This window comes from Stylophora pistillata, chromosome 9 (assembly GCF_964205215.1).
Source record: "Stylophora pistillata chromosome 9, jaStyPist1.2, whole genome shotgun sequence".
In the NCBI taxonomy this organism is placed as follows: Eukaryota; Metazoa; Cnidaria; class Anthozoa; order Scleractinia; family Pocilloporidae; genus Stylophora; species Stylophora pistillata.
In genome coordinates, this window is record NC_142527.1 from 24,301,191 (window position 1) to 24,307,886 (window position 6,696).

The 6,696-nt window shown below is 38.5% G+C and overlaps 1 pseudogene; it reads left to right on the top strand.

Annotated features, from left to right (window-relative positions):
* Positions 1-2,665: 2,665 nt before the first annotated feature.
* On the top strand, positions 2,666-4,385 carry LOC148723969 (adenosine receptor A2a-like; annotated as a pseudogene).
* The last annotated feature ends 2,311 nt before the right edge of the window (positions 4,386-6,696 follow it).

Here is a 6,696-nt window from a genome sequence, read left to right on the forward strand (position 1 = left end):
TTCGGCATGGGGGCACAATAGGCGATGGCTAAATAAAAAGCATCCCCTGCCCTTTTCCTTTCCCATCATCCCTTTCTAGGCCGGGCATGGCACTCCCGGGCCGCAGCTGCTAAGTAAAGGATTGGAAAGAGTCAGCCTTTGGCAACCCCAAGCGCAACATCACACGACAGTTGTCACAAGAAAAGGCTTTTAATACTTAACCTAAATTCTTTTGTAGTTAACTATTTTCCTTCGGGAGAAACATATTTTTATATTTAGTAATAAAAGTAAGTAACTAGTCAAATGAATAAATGAATAATGTATAAGAATTGAATGATAAATAAAAAAATTAATTAAAAATTGAATAAAAAAATTAATTAAAGATAAACGAACTGATAAACACCAATAATAAACGATCTAATGAATCAATCAGGCGAAGTTCCTTGTTCAGGAAACTTTTCAGTTAGAAAGATCCAAATCCCTCCCTTATCACAGTGACTACAACTTCCATAAAAGGTCTTTAATTTTTCCCTCTTTACATAGCCTCATCTAAACAAAAGGAAGGTTAGGAATTTGAGTGAGTTATGTATAGTCAAGACTTACAGCGCGTGCGCATAACTTTCTTCAATCCTCCCATCTACGCGAGCGTTTAGATGAGGCTAGGTGACACAGAAAAACCTTCTTCATTCCTTTTTCCAAAACGTCCCGTTACAACCAATTTAAAAACCCTCGTTTAAACACTCCTATCGACCAATGAGACTATTCTACTACCTTAAAACATGTTGTGTGCGTATTTTCTAATTTCTTTTTTTATTTTTTTACAATGAAGACAAACCAGGGAGTGACCAAGTTTGCTGAAGGTCTTTATGATTAAGCAAATGTAAACTAAAAATGAGTTCTTTTTAATTAGGCCCTTGTTTTATCGTTTGAATTACTGTTTTGGTTGGTCGCATTACACTAGGCATGCACATCAATTTTATATTTGTTTAATACCCTAAATGCCAAAAGCAAATAAAAGCATGTATGAATGTTGAAACGATGACTGCAGATGAGCTAAGTTCTGGGGACAGCAAACGGTGCTCATCAGGTTCAACATGGAAATGTGACTGATTCTAGATTGGAACTATTTCAGGGTTATTTTTGGCCTGGAAATGAAAAAGAAATACAGTTGTAACAATACTGGAGAATATCTATTAGAGTTTGACCATTTATTTCTTAAACGAACACGATGAATGTGAGCTACCACTTTGGTGCAAGTCGGCTAAGACTTTTTAGCTAACAAGGAGCAGAAACCAGATGGCACGAAGTCGATTTTTTTTTCACCAGTTAACATTAAAGTCTTCCTTAAAACCACTCTAATCGAAGATACTGTCCTCGTCAGAGCCCAGTTACACAACCTCAGGTATCTTGCTAATTGATTCTTGAGCGCGTCATGGACCATAAAACTAACAGACTAACATGTGCGTATGATGCACGATCCTCGCAGTAGATAGCGCTATTTATGCAATAGCGAAAATCAGACCTGAAAAGAATCAGGCCTGTACGGGATTTAAACCACTGACCTCTACGATACTAGTGCAGCGCTCTACCAATTGAGCTAACAAGCCAACTGGGAGCAGGCCGTTAAGTTGATTCGTAATAAACCCGTGAAAGTGATAAATCAGGTACAATGAGTATATGAAGTTCATATTTTTTTTTTTGAACTGCGGTATTAGATACGTATGATGCACGATCCTCGCAGTAGATAGCGCTATTTATGCAATAGCGAAAATCAGACCTGAAAAAAATCAGGCCTGTACGGGACTCGAACCACTGACCTCTGCGATACTAGTGCAGCGCTCTACCAATTGAGCTAACAAGGCAACTGGGAGCAGGCCGTTAAATTGATTCGTAATAAACTCGTGAAAGTGATTTTCGCTATTGCATAAATAGCGCTATATACTGCGAGGATCGTACATCATACGTATCTAATACCGCAGTTCAAAAAAAAATATATGAACTTCATATATTCATTGTATCAGACTAACATGTAACGACTTCTTTATTGAATGGAGACAAACAGTTTACCGGAAAATTCTGTCGTATTCTTGAAAGGCCTAACAGGCCTAAGTTCCAATCAAGTAAAATTTAGACTGATGATGTATCGAAAAAACGACCCATTGAGTTCGTTTACGCTTGAAAATTTGAAATGAATGAGAGGCTTTGTTTATTTACGTATCTTTTTTTAATTAACAAAGCAGCTGTATGAAATGCCGTGAACCCCCTCCCCCACCGCCCACCCCATTTCAGTTTGTTTAACTTGCGTATTATTCGCATCATGTATTAAATTACCGACTACTTTAAGATCAATTTTTAATTCGAAACTCAACACATTTCCTCATTTAAATTAGGCTACCAACTTTCAATATGCAGCAACAAACCTGACATTTAGTTTGGTAAGATTCAAATAAGGCCCCCCTGAGTCTGTCCACGAGTGTGAACAATTGTGAGATTGGCGTGAAAAAGGTTCTTAAAGCGTTTTAAAAAACTTTTAGTCGTTGTCGTTTTGGACACTTCGTGTCAAGGAAGCAGCTGCCAATCGAGGGGAAACGTTTGTTGATTTTTACTTAACTTCTGCCGATAATTTGAGATATAACTATATTTACATTGATGAACTGTAGACGAATAAAACAGAATCTACGTTTCAAAACATATTTTCAAAAAACTTTGTGATATTTTTATTATCACAGGCACCTTTTCTCAAACAAATGCCGCAAGAAAATTAGGTGTGCCCGTCGATAAACTGCATATTAAGAGAAAATTGTGAATAATTGCATTCAAAAAAAGGAAAAAGAACCATCCCAGCGACAGTCGGTAACATCCGTTCGCTGACGACGGCAGGTAATTGAAAATTTAAGAAGGTTTTCACGCTTATTTCTCGACTTTTGCTGTTGCTTTACACCAAGTTAACATGAAAGGTAACTGCTCGTACGAACATCTCAGTAGTGCAGCATCCATCGTTCTATCAGTGTGGTTCTCCTTGTCTGGTGTAGCCGCTGCCACTGGAAATGTCGTTGTGTTGTGGCTGTTCTACAAAAACGAGTCTTTACGAACAATTTCCAACCGCTTTTTAGCCTCGTTATCCGTGGCGGACGCTTTTGTCGGCCTTGTCATAGATCCTGTTTGGATTGCTATCAGATGTTGGATTCAGCCACCACCTCGAAGCCCTTTGTTTACGATCAGATTAGTGTTGTGGGCTCACACAACTGCAGCCACTGCTTTCAACGTTTGCTGTGTTTCAATCGACCGTTTTATCGCGATTCGCTTTCCTTTCCGGTATCAGAACATTTTAAGTAAAAGGAGATGCTTTGTGGTCATTATTTTGGTGTGGTTTATTTCATTGAGTCTTCCTTTGTTGATTACGTTAAAAAAAAAAGATCGAACTATTTATGTCCTTTGCATGTACAACGTTTGTTGTTCCATTATTAGTGGTCTCCTTTTGCTACATTTTCACTTTCAAATTAGCCAGAAAACAATTTAGAAGCATTTTAGCAGTTAAAAAGCTTCCTGATTCCGACAAAAATACTAAAGTTCGTGCTATGCAGAATTTCAAAGCTATCAAAACAGTCACTCTTGTTTTGGGTGCTTGTATCATTACATGGATACCTAGCGTAGTTCTGCAGTTGGTAAAATTTTATAATAGAGAAGCAAAACGGGATTGCAATGTACGGCAAATTAAGTTGATTGTACAGCCTTGGGTCGAGGCAGTCGCTCTTACTTCATCAGCGGTAAACCCATTGATATACTATTTCAGAAATAGCGAATTTCGCCGAGCCTTTCGCCGCACCTTCCGTTGGCTGCCCTATGTTCATGAACAAAATGCATCAGACCATAATGCACAGCCAGAGGGGAACCGGATGGTATGAAATGTTGGGACTCCTAAGCGTGGCAACTTGGAAACTAAGGAGACTTAACTCTGAGGACAATCCTAGCAGAAAAGGAATCTTGCCTAATTACAAACCTGGTGCCCCGCTGAACAGTCAATGATCAAACGGAAGTCCTTAATTTCTAAGCTTGTATTACGTAACTCTGCTTTCTACTTAATATAAACCTATACATAATTAAACTACCTCTTTCTTTGTCATATATGAAACAAGTCTTTCATGACATGTAATTTTTACCCCATCAAACGCCTGTCACCAAACTTTAGTTTTTAGTCAGTTAGGGCCTTTTTTTTTTCGAGTGAGAATGACGAATTTTTTTGTACTTACGATGCGTTCATGGGAGCTAAAATAAAGCACTAAGGTCTCCATCCGCGATAATAGAGACCTTATAAAGAACCGGAAGACGGCGGATACAACTAGACCGTGGTGAAACAAAATTAAATGTTAAAAGGTTAGGACACGCCAAGGAATACGTTACTACGACTCGTAACGGCGACAAGTCGACCTAACATATCGCCTCGAGTGACATGCTGAATGTTTGTTAAATTCGTCGTTGCGACCGACTTTTTTGAGCGCACACCTGTCTGTATTCTTTTTTGAATATCATCCCCTAAAGGTTGGCTCCATATAGAGCAACTGAGTAACTGGGGCACTGCTAAAGAAACTCGTAAAGTTTAAGAAAAGGGAGGGTATAATACGAATAGACAACTAAATAGGCAACCAAGCTAAACATTGTTACCAAGACCAAATTTTTTAATCAAATTCCAAATGTACTCAAGCAGCAGTTTGTTTCAACATCGCGTATCAATGGCGACAAATCTCACATCTTTTCCTGCCATAAGGTGTTCTCTTCCAGCCCAGTTTTTCTTGTGCTTTCCTTGCTCTTTCCACAAGGCAACAAGCGATAGCTACGGCGAAAGGCTCGGCGAAATTCTTTATTTCGAAAGTAATATATAAGTGTGTTACAATAAATTTTAAGGGCCAATGGTCCATCCACATAGTAGGGTTCAGTCCCCTCGCGTCGGTATATATTTTAGTTTTTGCGCGAAAAGTTTCAATAATGTTATGTGATCTGTCGTTGTATGTTCGTGATAGTGCGTTTCGAGTCTCTTTAGAGATCCAAACCGTCAGGTATGTTTTAAGCTTTCATTTCGTCTATTTATTTCGTTTGTTGTCATTTATCGTCAGTAATTAGATTTAGTGTAATTTATTCCGGTAAAGAATAAAATGTATGGCGGGTGACCTTTGAGAAATGTTACAGATGTGTTCGTTGCAACGTGGATTCATTGTTGATGAAGTGAAAGCAATTTTATCAACCCAGGGCCACAATGCATTGGGTTTTTCCGAGTCATTAACCATGTTATTATAACAATCAACAAACAGCATAACTAAACTGGGCATCCGTATGATAATACAATCACCCAAAACAAAAGCGATTGTTTTAATAGCTTTAAAATCCTGCCGAACTCTAACATTGTCTTTAAATGATTGTAACATTTTGCCCAGCCAATATTCTATAAAACTGTTTTTCGCCGATTTGAAAATACTAAAAAAAGAACTTGAGACCACTAGCAAAGGAATAACAAACATTATAAATGCAACGGAAATCAACAGTACTGCAAGATTAATCATCACTTACCCTTTCGGGAGAAAATCTGATCCTCTATGAACAGCGTCAGGATACTGAGGAAGACCTCATGAAAGTAACCACACCTAAATTATCACTGCGTAACATCCTTTCTTTGTTACAATGTCGCGATGAAGGAAAGGAAACCGAATGGCAATGAACCGACACAGCAAATGTTCAAAGTAGTGACAGCGGTTGTGTGAACCCACAACATTACTGTGAAGTCGGACAAAACGCTGGGAACGGGCGGCTGAGTACAACATCCGATAATAATCGACCGAAGGTCTGCAACAAGCTTAACCAAAAAGTCTGCTACCGATAATGAGGCTAAAAAACGATTGGAAATTGCTCGTAGAGACTCGTTATGGTAGAATAACCACAACATAACTGCATTTCCAGTTACAGCTCCATAACTGCACAAGGAGAGTTACTGTGATAGAATGATAGATTCTGCACAGCTTAGCTGTTCGTGCAGGTGGCTACTGTGAATGTTAAGATGGTGTACTGCTATTAATAGTAGAGAACAAAAGTTACCTTGGGAAATGCTTGAAATTGTCTTTTCCTCTCTAAGAGCCAGGTGGATTTTACTGAAACTAAAACGTTCTTGTTTGAATCGTCATGTCCCTCTTATTCAGAGGTGCGTATGATCATGAATGCTATAGACTCATTACAATAGGCATGCATATGAATTCTAAAGACCTAAAGGCCAAACGAAAGTAAAGGTATGAGACAATGATTGTGAATAAAGGAAGCTCTGTTGGACAGCGAACGGCATTGATCAGATTCAATATGAAAACGTGAATGATTCTAGATTTGAACTACAACTGGGATATATTTGGCCTGAAACTGAAAAAAAGACGGAGATAGGAATACTGGCGATTATCTATTTTCGGAATGAAACCAATGCATATCCATGGATTGCTTTTATTTTTGCCAATAATGGGTGTGGTGACCCCCAGTATTCCTTAGTTGTTCAGTGACAATTAAGTTCTATGTTATTCCAGAGTTATTGCGTACATTGACGTCTAGTAGGGGAATTTCGGAATTTCCCCCTTACCGTAAACACGTGCCTTTGAGCAAAGAGTTGTTATTCGAGTGTTGTTGTTGTTGTTCGCGAATAGAGAAGATTAAGTACTCTTTTTGGTGTTCGTCTACTTTGAACACTCA